This window comes from Triticum dicoccoides, chromosome 3B (genome assembly GCF_002162155.2).
Source record: "Triticum dicoccoides isolate Atlit2015 ecotype Zavitan chromosome 3B, WEW_v2.0, whole genome shotgun sequence".
In the NCBI taxonomy this organism is placed as follows: domain Eukaryota; kingdom Viridiplantae; phylum Streptophyta; class Magnoliopsida; order Poales; family Poaceae; genus Triticum; species Triticum dicoccoides.
In genome coordinates, this window is record NC_041385.1 from 230,080,054 (window position 1) to 230,099,929 (window position 19,876).

Consider the following 19,876-nt stretch of genomic DNA (forward strand, 5'->3'; position numbering starts at 1 on the left):
TATATTGACATGAGAATGCAACCAAACACACCCACATGCTTTGTGCTACAGTGACTGATCTGCACCGTCTGAGTTTGATCCAACGGTCATGTTGCACCGAGACATGGACATGCCCATGCAGAGGGCGTCTAAATACCACCGAAGTCCCTCTGCTTCTCTAGGCGCATGGCATTGGTGATGCAGGGTGCAACCGCCCGTAGAGCCCGCTCCCGGTCGACGGGAGCCAGCTCATCAAAGATGGCGTCCAATGGCATGAATGGATTCCGGTGACGGAGCCCTGAAAGGATTCGACCGGCAACAGCGACAGCGGCACGCAACCCCTCCTTGTCCAGCTCAGCCCCCACCATCGCGCGGAGACAGCTCAGCTCCTCGGAGATATAGGTGAAGAAGGAGACCAGGTCAGGAAGCCGCAGCTCATTGAAGTCGACCGGGTGGTCGAACGGGTTTAGCCCGACGGCCGGCATCGTCGCGCTGGCACGACGGTAGGCATCATGCAGCCGCAACATGTGTGTGGCAACTTGGTTCACCAAGTGGCTGAGGCAATCCTGGACCTCGTCACGATCGGCCCGCTCGCGCTCCAGCCGGCTCCCCTGACGGCCTGTCGAATCTCCCGCTTTCTGCAACAACACCGCCGACGCCTCGAGCATGTTTGTGGTGGACGCCTGCCGCTTTTGAAGCTCCGTGAACTCCCGCACATAACGGAGGAGCATGGCACTCCTCTCCTCCTTGAGCTCACGGAGCTCCACGTCCTTGGCCCTGAGCTCCGCATCATTGGCATGGAGCTCCTGTGTCAGGCGCCTCACCTCGGACTCCGTGATCTGCTGCGCCGCCATGGCACCAGGTAGCAGCAATGGGGAGAGGAAGCAAAGGGGGCGAAACGGCTGAAAGGCAATGCAATCTACGGGGAGGCGGAGGGAGCCAGCCGAGGAGCGGGGAATCTTTTGGTTTTCACCACGGTAAAACACCAGTCGACGACTTCTCACATCAGGGAGCAGTGGGTTTTTACAGGCAGAGTCATCGTGACTAATTGCTACCGCGCCTGCTCCCGTCAATCAAAAAATTAAAAATCCTGCCGCGCCTGCTCCCGTAAATCAAAAAATTAAAAATCCTGCCGCACCCAAACACCAGAGCAATGCCGCGGTGGATATTCAAATTTACCTGCCGGCAAGTAGAAAAAAAAGGGTGAAAAAACAAATGTGGCGGCGGCCTAGCTAATCGGTCGAACTAGCCTAACTAGCTAGCCACCGTGCTTCACTGATGTACTCGGCGGGAAAGGTGTCTTTCGTCATTTGCGACTCATTTACTTGCTTTGGCGCTACGACCGAGGAGGACCCAGAAAACACGCGGTAGGGCGTCCCACGTTAGGAAGAATATATGCGTGCACCACCCGGGAGGACCCCAAAACCGCGCGGTAGGCTGTGCCACGTCTCGGCACGGAGGAAAAATGTGAAGGAAATATGCCCTAGAGGCAATAATAAAAGTTATTATTTGTTTCCTCATATCATGATAAATGTTTATTATTCATGCTAGAATTGTATTACCAGGAAACAAAATACATGTGTGAATACATATACAAACATAATGTCACTAGTGTGCCTCTACTTGACTAGCTCATTAATCAAAGATGGTTATGTTTCCTAACCATAGACATGTGTTTTCATTTGATTAATGGGATCACATCATTAGGAGAATGATGTGGTTGACTTGACCCATTCCGTTAGCCTAGCACTTGATTGTTTAGTATGTTGCTATTGCTTTCTTCATGACTTATACAAAGTTCCTACAACTATGAGATTATGCAACTCCCGTTTACCGGAGGAACACTTTGTGTGCTACCAAACATCACAACGTAACTGGGTGATTATAAAGGAGTTCTACAGGTGTCTCCGAAGGTACATGTTGAGTTGGCGTATTTCGAGATTAGGATTTGTCACTCCGATTGTAGGAGAGGTATCTCTGGGCCCTCTCGGTAATGCACATCACTATAAGCCTTGCAAGCAATGTGGCCAATGAGTTGGTTACGGAATGATGCATTATGTAACGAGTAAAGAGACTTGCCGGCAATGAGATTGAACTAGGTATTGGATACCGACGATCGAATCTCGGGCAAGTAACATACCGATGACAAAGGGAAAAACGTATGTTGTTATGCGGTTTGACCGATGAAGATCTTCATAGAATATGTAGGAGCCAATATGAGCATCCAGGTTCCGCTATTGGTTATTGACCGGAAACAGTTCTAGGTCATGTCTACATAGTTCTCGAACCCGTAGGGTCCGCACGCTTAACGTTACGATGACAATTTTATTATGAGTTTATAAGTTTTGATATACCGAAGGTTGTTCGGAGTCCCGGATGTGATCACGGACATGACGAGGAGTCTCGAAATGGTCGAGACATAAAGATTGATATATTGGACGACTATATTCGGACACCGGAAGTGTTCCGGGTGATTTCAGAGAAAACCGGAGTGCCGGAGGGGTTACCGGAACCCCCCGAGGAAGTATTGGGCCTTAGTGGGACTGAGGGGAGAGAGAGGGCAGCAGCCCAGGAGGTGGCGCCCCCCCCATGGGGAGTCCGAATTGGACTAGGGGAGGGGGGCGCGGCCCCTCTTTCCCTCTCCCTCTCCCTCTCTTTCCTTCCCGCTTCCTCCTTCCTAGTGGGACTAGGAATGGGGATTCCTACTCCCACTAGGAGGAGGACTCCCCCCTCCTTGGCACGCCCCCTAGGCCCGGCCGGCCTCCCCTCTTGCTCCTTTATATACGGGGGCAGGGGGGCACCCCAAGACACACAAGTTGATCATCGTGATCATTCCTTAGCCGTGTGCAGTGCCCCCCTCCACCATATTCCACCTCGATCATATCGTTGCGGTGCTTAGGCGAAGCCCTGCATCGGTAGAACATCATCATCGTCACCATGCCGTCGTGCTGACGAAACTCATCCCCGACACCCTGCTGGATCGGAGTCCGGGGATCATCATCGAGCTAAACATGTGCTGAACTCGGAGGTGCCGTACGTTCGGTACTCGGATCGGTCAGATCGTGAAGTCGTACGACTACATCAACCGCGTTGTCATAACACTTCCGCTTACGGTCTATGAGGGTACGTGGACAACACTCTCCCCTCTCGTTGCTATGCATCACCATGATCTTGTGTGTGCGTAGGAATTTTTTTGAAATTACTACGTTCCCCAACAGTGGCATCCGAGCGAGGTTTTATGCGTAGATGTCATATGCACGAGTAGAACACAAGTGAGTTGTGGACGATACAAGTCATACTGCTTACTAGCATGTCATACTTTGGTTCAGCGGTATTGTGAGATGAAGCGGCCCGGACCGACATTACGCGTACGCTTACGCGAGACTGGTTTCACCGTTACGCGCACTCGTGCTTAAAGGTGACTGCCGGGTGTCTGTCTCCCTCACTTTAGTTGAACCGAGTGTGGCTATGCCCGGTCCTTGCGAAGGTTAAAACAACACTAACTTGACGAACTATCGTTGTGGTTTTGGTGCGTAGGTAAGAACGGTTCTTGCTCAGCCCGTAGCAGCCACATAAATTTTGCAACAACAAAGTAGAGGACATCTAACTTGTTTTTGCAGGGCATGTTGTGATGTCATATGGTCAAGACGTGATGCTATATTTTATTGTATGAGATGATCATGTTTTGCAACCGAAGTTATCGGCAACTGGCAGGAGCCATATGGTTGTCGCTTTATTGTATGAAATGCAAACGCCCTGTAATTGCTTTACTTTATCACTAAGCGGCAGTGATAGTCGTAGAAGCAATAGATGGCGTAACAACAACGATGCTACGATGGAGATCAAGGTGTCGCGCCAGTGACGATGGTGGTCACGATGGTGCTTCGGAGATGGAGATCACAAGAACAAGATGATGATGGCCATATCATATCACTTATATTGATTGCATGTGATGTTTATCCTTTATGCATCTTATCTTGCTTTGATTGACGGTAGCATTTTAAGATCATCTCTCACTAAAATTATCAAGAAGTGTTCTCCCTGAGTATGCACCGTTGCGAAAGTTCTTCGTGCTGAGACACCACGTGATGATCGGGTGTGATAAGCTCTACGTTCAAATACAACGGGTGCAAAACAGTTGCACACGAGGAATACTCAGGTTAAACTTGACGAGCCTAGCATATACATATATGGCCTCGGAACACGAAGACCGAAAGGTCGAACGTGAATCATATAGTAGATATGATCAACATAGAGATGTTCACCATTGAAACTACTCCATCTCACGTGATGATCGGACATGGTTTAGTTGATTTGGATCACGTGATCACTTAGATGACTAGAGAGATGTCTGTCTAAGTGGGAGTTCTTAAGTAATATGATTAATTGAACTTAAATTTATCATGAACTTAGTACCTGATAGTATTTTGCTTGTCTATGTTTATTGTAGGTAGATGGCTCGTGCTGTTGTTCCATTGAATTTTAATGCGTTCCTTGAGAAAGCTAAGTTGAAAGATGATGGTAGCAATTACACGGACTGGGTCCGTAACCTGAGGATTATCCTCATTGCTGCACAGAAGAATTACGTCCTGGAAGCACCACTGGGTGCCAGGCCTGCTGCAGATGCAACTAATGACGTTAAGAACGTCTGGCAGAGCAAAGCTGATGACTACTCGATAGTTTAGTGTGCCATGCTTTACGGCTTGGAACCAGGTCTTCAACGACATTTTGAACGTCATGGAGCATATGAGATGTTCCAGGAGTTGAAGTTAATATTTCAAGCAAATGCCCGGATTGAGAGATATGAAGTCTCCAATAAGTTCTATAGCTATAAGATGGAGGAGAATAGTTGTGTCAGTGAACACATACTCAAAATGTGTGGGTATAATAATCACTTGATTCAACTGGGAGTTAATCTTCCTGATGATAGTGTCATTGACAGAATTCTTCAATCACTGCCACCAAGCTACAAGAGCTTCGTGATGAACTATAATATGCAAGGGATGGACAAGACTATTCCCGAGCTCTTTGCAATGCTAAAGGCTGCGGAGGTAGAAATCAAGAAGGAGCATCAAGTGTTGATGGTCAATAAGACCACCAGTTTCAAGAAAAAGGGCAAAGGGAAGAAGAAGGGGAACTTCAAGAAGAACAGCAAACAAGTTGCTGCTCAAGAGAAGAAACCCAAGTCAGGACCTAAGCCTGAGACTGAGTGCTTCTACTGCAAGTAGACTGGACACTGGAAGCGGAACTGCCCCAAGTATTTGGCGGATAAGAAGGATGGCAAATTGAACAAAGGTATATGTGATATACATGTTATTGATGTGCACCTTACTAATGCTCGCAGTAGTACCTGGATATGTGATACTGGTTCTGTTGCTAATATTTGCAACTCGAAACAGGGACTACGGGTTAAGCAAAGATTGGCTAAGGACGAGATGATGATGCGCGTGGGAAATGGTTCCAAAGTCGATGTGATCGCGGTCGGCACGCTACCTCTACATCTACCATCGGGATTAGTTTTAGACCTAAATAATTTTTATTTGGTGCCAGCGTTGAGCTTGAATATTATATCTAGATCTTGTTTGATGCGAGACGGTTATTCATATAAATCATAGAATAATGGTTGTTCTATTTATATGAGTAATATCTTTTATGGTCATGCACCCTTGAAGAGTGGTCTATTTTTATTGAATCTCGATAGTAGTGATACACATATTCATAATGTTGAAGCCATAAGATGCAGGGTTGATAATGATAGTGCAACTTATTTGTGGCACTGCCGTTTAGGTCATATTGGTGTAAAACGCATGAAGAAACTCCATACTGATGGACTTTTGTAATGACTTGATTATGAATCACTTGGTACTTGCGAACCATGCCTCATGGGCAAGATGACTAAAACGTCGTTCTCCGGAACTATGGAGCGAGCAACTGATTTATTATAAATCATACATAGTGATGTATGTGGTCCAATGAATATTGAGGCTCGCGGCGGGTATCGTTATTTTCTCACCTTCACAGATGATTTGAGCAGATATGGGTATATCTACTTGATGAAACACAAGTCTGAAACATTTGAAAAGTTCAAAGAATTTCAGAGTGAAGTGGAAAATCATCATAAAAAGAAAATAAAATTTCTACGATCTGATCGTGGAGGAGAATATTTGAGTTACGAGTTTGGTTTACATTGGAAACAATGCAGAATAGTTTCGCAACTCACGCCACCCGGAACAACACAACGAAATGGTGTGTCCGAACGTCGTAATCGTACTTACTAGATATGGCGCGATCTATGATGTCTCTTACTGATTTACTGCTATCGTTTTGGGGTTATGCTTTAGAGACGGCTGCATTCATGTTAAATAGGGCACCATCAAAATCCGTTGAGACGACGCCTTATGAACTGTGGTTTGGCAAGAAACCAAAGTTGTCATTTCTTAAAGTTTGGGTCTGCGATGCTTATGTGAAGAAACTTCAACCAGATAAGCTCGAACCCAAATCGGAGAAATGTGTCTTCATAGGATACCCAAAAGAGACTATTGGGTACACCTTCTATCACAGATCTGAGGGTGAGATTTTCGTTGCGAAATTCGGATCGTTTCTAGAGAGGGAGTTTCTCTCGAAAGAAGTGAATGGGAGGAAAGTAGAACTTGATGAGGTAACTGTACCTGCTCCCTTATTGGAAAGTAGTTCATCACAAGAACCGGTTCCTGTGACAACTACACCAATTAGTGAGGAAGCTAATGATATTGATCATGAAACTTCAGATCAAGTTTCTACTGAACCTCGTAGGTCTACCAGAGTAAGATCCGCACCAGAGTGGTACGGTAATCCTATTCTGGAAGTCATGTTACTTGACCATGACGAACCTACAAACTATGAGGAAGCGATGATGAGCCAGATTCCGCAAAATGGCTTGAAGCCACGAAATCCGAGATGGGATCCATGTATGAGAACAAAGTATGGACTTTGGTTGACTTGCCCGATGATCGGCAAGCCATTGAGAATAAATGGATATTCAAGAAGAAGACTGACGCTCATGGTAATGTAACTGTCTACAAAGCTCGACTTGTTGCGAAAGGTTTTTGACAAGTTCAAGGAGTTGACTATGATGAGACTTTCTCACCCGTAGCGATGCTTAAGTCTGTCCGAATCATGTTAGCAGTTGCGGTGTTTTATGATTATGAAATATGGAAAATGGATGTCAAAACTGCATTCCTGAATGGATTTCTAGAAGAAGAGTAGTATATGATGCAACCGGAAGGTTTTGTCGATTCAAAAGGTGCTAACAAAGTGTGCAAGCTCCAGAGATCCATTTATGGACTGGTGCAAGCATCTCGGAGTTGGAATAAACGTTTTGATAGTGTGATCAAAGCGTATGGTTTTATACAGACTTTTGGAGAAGCCTGTATTTACAAGAAAGTGAGTGGGAGCTCTGTAGCATTTCTGATATTATATGTAGATGACATATTGTTGATTGGAAATGATATAGAATTTCTGGATAGCATAAAGGGATACTTGAATAAAAAAATTTCAATGAAAGACCTCGGTGAAGCTGCTTACATATTGGGCATCAAGATCTATAGAGATAGATCAAGACGCTTAATTGGACTTTCACAAAGCACATACCTTGATAAAGTTTTGAAAAAGTTCAAAATGGATCAGGCAAAGAAAGGGTTCTTGCCTGTATTACAAGGTGTGAAGTTGAGTTAGACTCAATGCCCAACCACAGCAGAAGATAGAGAGAAAATGAAAGATGTTCCCTATGCTTCAGCCATAGGCTCTATCATGTATGCAATGCTGTGTACCAGACCTGACGTATGCTTAGCAATAAGCTTGGCAGGAAGGTACCAAAGTAATCCAGGAGTGGATCACTGGACAGCGGTCAAGAACATCCTGGAATACCTGAAAAGGACTAAGGATGTGTTTCTCGTTTATGGAGGTGACAAAGAGCTAATCATAAATGGTTACGTCGATGCAAGCTTTGACACTGATCCGGATGATTCTAAATCGCAAACCGGATACGTGTTTTTATTAAACTGTGGAGCTGTAAGTTGGTGCAGTTCTAAACAAAGCATCGTGGCGGGATCTACATGCAAAGCGGAGTACATAGCTGCTTCAGAAGCAGCAAATGAAGGAGTCTGATGAAGGAGTTGATTTCCGATCTAGGTGTCATACCTAGTGCATCGGGACCAATGAAGATCTTCTGTGACAATACTGGTGCAATTGCCCTGGCAAAGGAATCCAGATTTCATAAGAGGACCAAGCACATCAAGAGACGCTTCAATTCCATCTGGGACCAAGTCCAGGTGGGAGACATAGAGATTTGCAATATACATACGGATCTGAATGTTGCAGACCCATTGACTAAGCCTCTTCCACGAGCAAAACATGATCAACACCAAGACTCCATGGGTGTTAGAATCATTAATGTGTAATCTAGATTATTGACTCTAGTGCAAGTGGGAGACTGAAGCAAATATGCCCTAGAGGCAATAATAAAAGTTATTATTTATTTCCTCATATCATGATAAATGTTTATTATTCATGCTAGAATTGTATTACCAGGAAACATGATACATGTGTGAAAACATAGACAAACATAATGTCACTAGTGTGCCTCCGCTTGACTAGCTCATTAATCAAAGATGGTTATGTTTCGTAACCATAGACATGTGTTGTCATTTGATTAACGGGATCACATCATTAGGAGAATGATGTGATTGACTTGACCCATTCTGTTAGCCTAGCACTTGATCGTTTAGTATGTTGCTATTGCTTTCTTCATGACTTATACAAAGTTCCTACAACTATGAGATTATGCAACTCCTGTTTATCGGAGGAACACTTTGTGTGCTACCAAACGTCACAACGTAACTGGGTGATTATAAAGGAGTTCTACAGGTGTCTCCGAAGGTACATGTTGAGTTGGCGTATTTCGAGATTAGGATTTGTCACTCCGATTGTCGGAGAGGTATCTCTGGGCCCTCTCGGTAATGCACATCACTATAAGCCTTGCAAGTAATGTGGCCAATGAGTTGGTTATAGAATGATGCATTACGTAACGAGTGAAGAGACTTGCTGGCAACGAGATTGAACTAGGTATTGGATACCGACGATCGAATCTCGGGCAAGTAACATACCGATGACAAAGGGAACAACGTATGTTGTTATGCGGTTTGACCGATAAAGATCTTCGTAAAATATGTAGGAGCCAATATGTGCATCCAGGTTCCGCTATTGGTTATTGACCGAAAACAGTTCTAGGTCATGTCTACATAGTTCTCGAACCCGTAGGGTCCGCACGCTTAACGTTACGATGCCAGTTTTATTATGAGTTTATAAGTTTTGATGTACCGAAGGTTGTTCGGAGTCCCGGATGTGATCACGGACATGACGAGGAGTCTCAAAATGGTCGAGACATAAAGATAGATATATTGGACGACTATATTCGGACAACAGAAGTGTTCCAGGTGATTTCGGAGAAAACCGGAGTGTCGGAGGGGTTACCGGACCCCCCCGGGGAAGTATTGGGCCTTAGTGGGCCTAAGGGGAGAGAGAAGGCTGCAGCCCAGGAGGTGGCGCCCCCCGATGGGGAGTCCGAATTGGACTAGGGGAGGGGGGCGCGGCCCCTCTTTACCTCTCCCTCTCCCTCTCTTTCCTTCCCCCTTCCTCCTTCCTAGTGGGACTAGGAAAGGCGAGTCCTACTCCCACTAGGAGGAGGACTCCCCCCTCCTTGGCGCGCCCCCTAGGGCCAGCCGGCCTCCCCCCTTGCTCCTTTATATACGGGGGCGGGGGCACCCCAAGACACACAAGTTTATCATCGTGATCGTTCCTTAGCCGTGTGCGGTGCCCCCCTCCACCATATTCCACCTCGGTCATATTGTTGCGGTGCTTAGGCAATGCCCTATGTCGGTAGAAGATCATCATCGTCACCACGCCGTCGTGCTGACGAAACTCATCCCCGACACCCTGCTGGATCGGAGTCCGGGGATCGTCATCGAGCTGAACGTGTGCTGAACTCGGAGGTGCCGTACGTTTGGTACTCGTATCGGTCGGATCGTGAAGACGTACGACTACATCAACCGCGTTGTCATAACACTTCTGCTTACGGTCTACGAGGGTACGTGGACAACACTCTCCCCTCTCGTTGCTATGCATCACCATGATCTTGCGTGTGCGTAGGATTTTTTTTGAAATTACTATGTTCCCCAACAAAATGTGCGTGTAAAAATATAGTGTATCAGACGTAGTACCTATGGTTCGACCTCGGGACCCAGCCAGTCGGTCGAAAACACCCCACTAGCCGCACAACATCATCATGCAAACGTGGCACAGTTAGCTCCGTCTTGACCAGCCACAACGTCTCTTGTTCTAGGCGATTCTTCTATTTCCAAGCTTTTTTTAGTTGTAATAACACCACGGCAAGCTAGCAACGCTCTTCGTGTGTGCCCGTGCAAAGGTTAGACTACGGAGAGAAGAGAGATTGAGATCGCAGACCTGGGACCCACCCGTAAGTGAGACAACGGTCATGCACGTGTTGACGAGGCACTCCCTCTACTCTACTCAACTCAAGTACTGTATAAAATCAAGTTACGAGACAGAGCCAACAACCGTTCGTTTTTTCAGGCTATCGACTTATGCTTTGTAGTCTAGGTTGCCAGTTTGAATCTCGTCTTTCAGATTTGTTAGTTTTAGGTCCAAATTTGATTAATGACAAGTGGGACCCCCGTGTGTTGTTCCAATATTTTAGTGTAGGATGGTTTTTTTGGAACAAACACTTTGCACGGTTAGACAAGTAACGGCACGAGTTACACGTATTTTGCAAGTTTACGAACAAAAATGACAGCGGCATAGAATATCACATCCACCCCACAGCTTAGATACTATGGTGATACGAGTTTTTACACCGTTGGAAGTGAGATCCAATGGCTTGGGAGTAGTCTTTATAATTATGCGCAATTTCCAAACTCTCCAAAGTTTTTTTTTGCAAATAAAACATTCAGGCCTCGTGTGTGCCGATGCATCTTCGATCCAACGGCTCCTCGGTGCTCATATTAGGTGCTCCCCGTAGCTTAATTACCCGCAACAGTGATATGAGCATCTAGGTCGTATGATCAGTGTTCTAATGGCACATGCATAGTACTTGTACTTTCTACGCATTTCCCAAACTCTATCAGCCGTATATTGCAAAAACATTCAAACCTCCTACTGTGGGCCGTTAGATCTCTGTGAACTCGTATCACCATAGAATCTACGGCGTGGGAGCACCTCATACTCTCCCGTGCGAGAAAACATAAGGTGCTATCGCAGCTTGGATGCTACGGTGATACGAGCTTGGAGGTCGTTTCATCTGAGATCCAATGGCATCTGAACAGTCTTTGTTCTTGTAAGCAGTGGCCGAACTCTTTTGGGGCTTTTCTGCAAAAAACCATTCGAACCACCGAGGAGGTGTTGGGTCACAAATCCAACGCCTCCGAAGAGCTTGTATCACCAAACCATCTAAGGTGTGGTAGCACATGATATTCTTACATACAGGAGAATATGATGTCCTCCTTCATCTTAGAAGCTACGGTGATACGAGCTTAGAGGTCGTTGGATATGGGATCAAAGGGCATCTATGTAGTTTTTGTACAAATTGTGTGCAATTCTCAAACTCATCAAGATTTCCTGCAAAAAAATAAAGACACATCATGTGAGCTGCTATATCTCAGATCTACAAGCTCCAAGAAACTCGTATCGGCATATAGCATGTAAGGTATGGGGGCACATGATATTCTCCCGGGGAGGAGGGGTGGGGGGTGCACAACCAATCGGTGGTTGGGAGGGTGGGGACAAATATAATCTAAACAACCCTAAACAGAGCTCCACAATTTTATCTAAGGTCGAGGGGTTGACCCCCAACAATCATAGCTCCGCCTAAACACAACATTTGCATGTACTGTAGTACTAGACTTAATATTCATGCTTCAGTTTCATGTTCATTTTAAATATTGAACTGAGGACCATGGATGTCTTACATTTTACTCCCTTCGTTCCTAAATATTAGTCTTTTTAGAGGCTTCAAATGGACTGGCACATACGGATGTATATAGACATATTTTAGAGTCTAGATTCACTCATTTTGCTCCGTATGTAGTCACTTGTTGAACTCTCTAAAAGACTAATATTTAGGAATAGAAGGAGTATTTTTGAACTCGTGTCATACATGCATGGGTTGGAAAAATAGATGCACTATATTTATTGGATTGTTGTTGTGTTCGTGCATGTGTGTGTGTGTGTGTGTGTGTGTGTGTGTGTGTGTGTGGTCATATGCTTGATACATACAAAGTTTTCTCACCTCCATATTGTTCATCTTTTAAATTTGAATTTACATTGGAAAACTTACTAGGGATACCATGAAATGTGAAATCCACGTTGAGATCACTATATCACAAATTCACTCTAATTCAACAACTCGTCATAAATCAATTACCACGTTGAGATTAGTATTTGCAAGGAAAATACGGGTATTGTAATACACATAGATTCGTTCGGCAATTTAAAAGGTTCCTTTCGTATTCTCAAATGGTAGGACCCAACGGCATACCAGCCAGACCTTGGCTCGTGTTGATCCTAAAAAAACGGGCTCGTGTCCTTCGGTGGTGTTGGGGATATTACCACTAGGCGTAAACCGGCCTACTTGGGCCGGGTTAACTTCATAGTGGTATAAGCAGGTGAAGGCCCAAGGCCTATAGTCGGTTTAGAATCTGTAGCCGTAAACCGACCTGATGTATAACTTGTATTGTAAGTTAGGAATAGAGAGATACCGACCGGGATACGAATATGAACCGGCTGGGACTCTATGGACCGACGGGCGTCACCCGTGTATATAAGGGGACGACCCGGCGGCGGTTCAAGACAGACAACTACAATTCGAGCCTAGGCGAAGCTTGTTTGCTCCCTAGCCATTGAGATCATATCAATTTCACCATAACTAGACGTAGGCTGTTACCTTCATCGAAGGGGCCGAACTAGTATAAAACCCTCGTGTCTTTGTGTCCGCCTTAACCCCTTCAGGTAAACTCGTAGCGATGGCTCCACGACTAAGTCCTTTCGCTAGGACACCTGCCGTGACAAATCCACGACAGTTGGCGCCCACCGTGGGGCTATCGCACGATGGTTTGACGATCTTGGAGGGCAAGCTCAAGGGACTCGAAGGCTATGTTGTGGGCCGGATGACCAAGAGTCGTCGGGGCAGGATCTACATCGATGATGCAGGATGGGGTCCCGAGGCCGATTCGATCGAGTATGGGTACCGGGTCCCCTTTGGCAGCGTACACGTCTTCATCGGCAAGATCGGTGAGCCTGGGCCTGAGCCGGACATCTACACCGACCCCGTCGAGACGGCTCAGCGTGCGAGATCTACCCAGGTTAAACCGGCCATGAAGCGTGCCTTCGTTGGAGTCATCTACGAAGGAGAGCGTGAGGACGAATCAGAGCACAGTAGCGAGACCGTCGTCTATTCCGGCGACGAGTCCTCGACCGGAGAGACCGAGTTGCTATACCGGATGCAAGATGATCAGGTTAGGGGTTGTTCCGATGGCGACAGTATTCTGGACCCCCCAGGCCAGATCAACCGGGTTGGAATATTCATGGCTGGCACCCAGGCGGCGAATTATTCTTCGACTACCGCAGCAATGCTCTCCGGATCCGCAGCGGCAGCGGCAGCAGGGGCAGGAGGCCTTGTGCGCCCGCCGGTTCAAGTTTTATCTGATCTGTTTGACGCACTAGCCGCGCTTATGGAAGATGATGATCCGGCGGATCAAGAGGCTCATAATGCAGAAATCGCGAAGGTGAGAGAGCAGATCGTGCAAGCCAAAGCGGATCTGGCAGCAGAAAAAGACCGGATGGCTGCAGAGCGGGCCGCTTTGGACGCACAGGCCTATGAACTCATGCTTGACCAGAATGCATCACAGGAGGTTTTGAAGCGGAAGCACAGATCACGCCTGCCGTTAGGGTTTGACCCTCCAAATCTCTTTCACACTCCAGGAGCTGGACCCAGTAATCCACCGCGGTACCAGGAGACAAACCAGATTGAGGCGCCAGGGCCAGGAGCGACGGTCCAACCTCGCCTGATGGAACCCCCTCACCAAAATATTGTGGTTCCTCCGCCGGTCCAGACGCCCCCGGGTCATTATTCGAATCCTATGGACAACCTTGTTGCGGCCGCAGCACGGTTAGAGGCCATCCCAGTCGAAGGGGATTCTCCGCAAGCAATAGAGACGCGCCGGGTTAAGGAGCTTCTCCGGACCGCGCTGATTCAGCAGGAGGCATACTCATACAGCCGTGATCGGATTCATTCTACGCCCCGTCCGAGCCGGAGCTATAGCAGGCGCATAGATGAACCGGCCATATCAAGCAATGCGCAAGGCCGTGAAGCGGCCCGTGGTGATGACCCGACAGGTGTTGTTGTCGATGCTCGGGATGCGGTGAACCGGGCCCGGGCGCAAAGGGAGGCCGAGTTAGCAGCACAGGATAATGCGGGCCAACTTACACCGGTTCGTTCTGCCACCATTGCCGGACCAGGAATCACATCCGCTCTGGGAGTGCCTTTCTTGATCCCTGCTTTACGTAATGTGCGCCTACCCAAAGATTTCAAGGGTCCACGCAAGGTGCCGAATTATACCGCTGATTTACCCCCTGAAGCATGGATAGAGAGTTATGAGATGGCCATGGAAATGCTGGACGTGGATGAGGCCGCATGTGCAAAATATTTCACCATGATGCTTGAGGGCACGGCTCGTACTTCGTTAAAGAGCCTACCGCCAAATTCTATCAGTTCATGGGCCCAGCTGCGGGCCCGGTTTATACAGAATTTCAAGGATACATGTAAGCAGCCCAAGTCCATAGTAGACCTGGCGGCTTGTGTCCAGGAAGAAGGAGAATCAACGACCCATTGGGTACGCCGCGTTTCGGAAATTTTGCACTCGTATGCTGACTCTGCGGTCTTAACTCTGGAAGGCAACTGCCGGTTTGAGCCTCTAAAATTGAAATTGGGATGCATGAAGCGGTTCTGTAATGACATGGGAACCCTCATGGCTGCTTTAGTGAAGTATGCCGATTCGGACAGTACCAAGGATCCCGAACTTAATGATGATGAAGCAGGGAAGGGAAAGAAGAATAGCAACTCCAAATAGCAGCAGAACAAACTAGCGGGTCATGGAAACGGAGGTAAGCGCAAGGCGGACGGCAGCGTGGACTTTGTGGCCAACACTAACGCACAGGACAGGGGGCAGCGGCGCAGAGGTAAATCGGCAAATTGTAACGGGGCTCCCAATCCTAATGCAAGCCGTTTGAACTATTTGTTGAATCAGCCGTGCCCAAAGCACGGGACGAAGGAGGCACCGGCTAACCATCTTTGGAAAGATTGCTATATCATGTAGGAATTCAAGAACTCTAATGTTTTCCGGTATGATCACGGATCAGGTGGCGGTTCAGGATCCGGTTTCAGCGGGCCGGATCACGATGGGGTTTTCGGTTCAGGTCGTAATCAGGGCGGTCACAACCACCAGAATAATCAGAGCAGTCAGCAGCAGCAGCAGCAGTCAGGCTATCAGAACCAGCCAAAGCAGTTGAGCAATGGGCAATACCATGTCTTCACAACGGGCTTGGATAAGCGCGGCCGAAAACTCCACAAGAGAGCGGTGAATTCTGTTGAACCGGCCTTACCGCGTTACTTACGCTGGTCAGAGCAGCCCATCGTGTGGAGCAGAGAAGATCACCCGCCCCGGGTTGATAATCCGGGCCAGTTAGCATTAGTGGTGGACCCTTAGGTGGGGGGTTATAAATTCACCAAGGTACTCATGGATGGAGGAAGCAGTATTAACATACTATATTATGAGACATTCAGGCGCATGGGACTAACAGACAAGGATCTCAGACCGTCAAATACGGTATTCCATGGTGTTGTGCCAGGCAAATCTGCATATCCTGTTGGTAAAATAGCTCTAGATGTGGCTTTTGGAGACGAGCACGACTCGCAGTCGGAAAAATTGAGCTTCGAAGTGGTGAAGATCCAAAGCCCGTATCACGCCTTGTTTGGGCGACTGGCTTATGCCAAGTTCATGGCGCGGCCTTGTTATATCTACTTACAGCTCAAGATGCCGGGTTACAAGGGGACGATAACGGTTCACGGGAACCGTAGGATCGCTTTGGAATGTGAAGAGGGTGATGCGGCTTACGCAGAGTCGGTCTGTGCCACGGAAGAGTTGAAGTATTATAAGGACAATGTCGATCCGGCGGATATGACCCCTTTAAAGAAGCCAACTACAGAGCATGATTCAGATCTGAAGTTCAAATCGGCAGCTGAGACCAAGCTTGTTGACTTCGTGCCCGGCGATTCATCCAAGCAGTTCACTATCAGTGCCAACCTGGATCCCAAATAGGAAAGCACGCTCATCGAGTTCATCCGTGAGAATCGGGACATTTTTGCATGGAAACCGTCTGACGTGCCAGGTGTACCGAGGGAACTCGCTGAGCACACTCTTAATGTGGATCCTAAGTATAAACCGGTGAAACAGTTCCTCCGCCGGTTTAACGAAGAAAGACGCAAAGCCATTGGAGAGGAAGTGGCCAGGCTTTTAGCAGCTGGTTTTATTATTGAGGTGTTCCATCCAGAGTGGCTTGCTAATCCGGTGCTGGGTCTTAAGAAAAACGGCACTTGGCGTATGTGTGTGGATTACACAGATCTTAACAAAGCCTGTCCGGCAGACCCTTTTCCCTCCCCCGTATTGATCAGATCATTGATGCCACGGCGGGTTGTGAGCGTTTGAGTTTTTTGGATGCATACTCTGGATATCATCAGATCAAGATGGTGGTTAAGGACCAGGAGAAAACAACATTCATCACTCCCTTTGGAGCCTTCTGCTATGTATCTATGCCCTTCGGGCTCAAGAGTGCCCAAGCCACCTATCAACGGTGTGTACAGAATTGCCTGCATGAGCAGATCGGCCGCAATGTGCATGCATATGTGGATGATATTGTAGTAAAATCAAGGCAGAAGGAGACACTGGTGGATGATTTGAAGGAGACCTTTGACAACCTGCGAGCTTACAGGATGATGCTTAATCCGGCCAAGTGTGTTTTTGGTGTTCCAGCAGGCAAGTTACTGGGTTTCTTGGTGTCTAACAGAGGAATTGAGGCTAATCCGGAGAAGATTACGGCTATTACATCTCTAGCTAAACCGGAGTGTATCAACGATGTTCAGTGTTTGGCGGGCTGGATTGCTGCGCTGAGCCGGTTTATCAGCCGCCTCGGGGAGAAGGCTATCCCTTTGTACCAAATGCTGAGGAAGACAGACAATTTTGTCTGGAGTCCAGCTGCTGATGAGGCATTTGAGGACCTGAAGCGGCAGTTAGCCAATCCGCCTGTTCTTGCAGCTCCGGTCGACAAGGAGCCACTATTATTATATGTAGCGGCTAATGCTCGGGCAGTTAGCGTGGCTATCATGGTGGAGCGCAAAGAGGCACGCAAGGAATATCCGGTTCAGCGGCCGGTTTATTATATCAGTGAGGTGCTGATTGAATCCAAGCAAAGGTATCCGCATTGGCAGAAGCTGGTCTATGGTGTTTTTATGGCCAGTCGGAAGTTGAAGCAGTATTTTCAAGGGCACCCCATCACAGTGGTCAGTTCAGCTCCCTTGGGTGATATTATACAGAATCGGGAGGCGACTGGCCGGATTGCCAAGTGGGCTATAGAGCTGGGGCCGCACGGACTGAAGTATGTGCCTCGGACGGCAGTGAAGTCTCAAGCACTTGTTGATGTCATCAATGATTGGATGGAATTACAAGCACCAGAGGAGAAGCCGGATCACACATATTGGACTATTCATTTTGACGGATCCAGGCAATTGGAAGGCTCGGGGGCTGGAGTCGTATTAACTTCCCCGCGAGGTGATAAGTTTTGTTATGTTCTCCGCTTAATGTTCCCTTGTACTAATAATGCAGCTGAGTATGAAGCCTTGCTCCATGGTCTGCGGATGGCTAAAGAGATGAATTTAAGCCGGGTTAAGTGTTTTGGTGACTCGGACGTAGTGGCTCAACAGGTGTCTGGCACTTGGGATTCTAAAGACCCGCTCAAGGCTGCATATCGTCAGGAAGTGGATAATATTGCAGGTTGTTTCAAGGGTTATCAAGTGGATCATGTGGACTGTCGGAAGAATGAAGCGGCGGATGCTTTAAGCCGGTTGGGCTCTCAGCGTAAACCGGTCCCGCCTAACGTCTTTTTGGACGTGTTGCACAATCCGTCAGTCAAGGTCCCAAGTGAAGCGGATTTGGCTATTCCTAATCCGGAGTCTCAATTGGTGGCAGCCCTGCGTGTTATTCCGGATTGGACAGTTCCTTATCTTGCGTAAATGACAAGGGGGGAGTTGCCAGAGGATGAGATTCTGGCCAGGCAGATAGTCCGGCGATCCAAGTCTATGACGATTGTCAATGGTGAATTACATCATTGCAGTGTATCAGGGGCGTTTCAACGTTGTGTTTCTCCTGAGGAAGGCTGTGAAATCTTAAGAGAAATCCATGAAGGGGATTGTGGGCACCACTCCGGTTCAAAGTCTCTGGTTGCAAAGGCGTTTCGTCACGGGTTCTACTGGTTGACAGCACATGCTGACGTGGAGGACTTGGTTAAACGGTGTGATGGATGTCAGAAATTTTCAAGGCGTGCTGATGTGCCGGCTCAAGAATTGAGGATGATCCCAATAACATGGCCGTTTGCAACTTAGGGGCTAGACATGGTTGGACCTTTTAAAAGATCCAAGGATAAGAAAACTCACCTTTTGGTGGCAGTTGATAAATTTACCAAGTGGGTTGAAGCGGAGCCTGTCAGCAAGTGTGATGCAGCAACAGTGGTACAGTTCATCAAGAAGGTGATTTTCCGGTTTGGTTTTCCACACAATATCATTACTGATAATGGTACCAATTTATCCAAGGGCGCTATGAAGGAGTTCTGTGAACGTGAGCACATCCGACTTGACGTGTCGTCAGTGGCACACCCCCAGTCCAATGGACAGGCAGAACAAGCTAATCAGGAAATCTTGCGAGGCATCAAACCCCGGCTTTTGGTCCCATTTCAAAGAACACCAGGATGTTGGGTTGAAGAGCTACCATCTGTATTATGGAGTATCAATACTACGCCAAACCGGTCCACAGGATACACGCCATTTTTCATGGTCTATGGAGCAGAGGCAGTTCTCCCTAGTGACATCCGGCACGATTCGCCTCGTGTGGTACCTTATGTTGAAGCAGACAATGATACAGCACGACAAGATGCTTTGGACCTATTGGACGAGGAGCGTGATATAGCGGCTGCCCGTTCGACGATTTACCAGCAAGATCTTCGTCGCTATCACAGTCGCCGGGTTAGAACCAGAACTTTTCAAGAAGGGGATTTGGTGCTTCGACTCATCCAAGATCAAACGGATATGCACAAGTTATCCCCACCTTGGGAGGGACCTTTCGTAGTCAGCAAGAATCTGCACAACGGGTTGTATTATCTGATTGATATTCGAGAGCATCAAGACTCACATACATCAGAGGAGGAGACCAGCAGACCGTGGAATATAGCTCATCTTCGGCCTTACTATACTTGAGCCATCGGCTCTATCTATGTACATATCATGACAATGTATATATTATCTTTGATATATCAAACCGGAGCCTCAGCTGAAGCGGGGTCTCTGTCTTTCTCATCATGCGAGGTTACACAGAGTGGTTCTGTTTAAAGCGGCCTCCGGTTTACCCCTTGACATTTGTTTTTATATATCACTGGGGGCCTTGGTCGTGTCCGAACCAACGAACACCCTTTGATAGGCGACAGCCACCAGATCATTTGGGGACTTGGTCAAGTCTGAACCAGT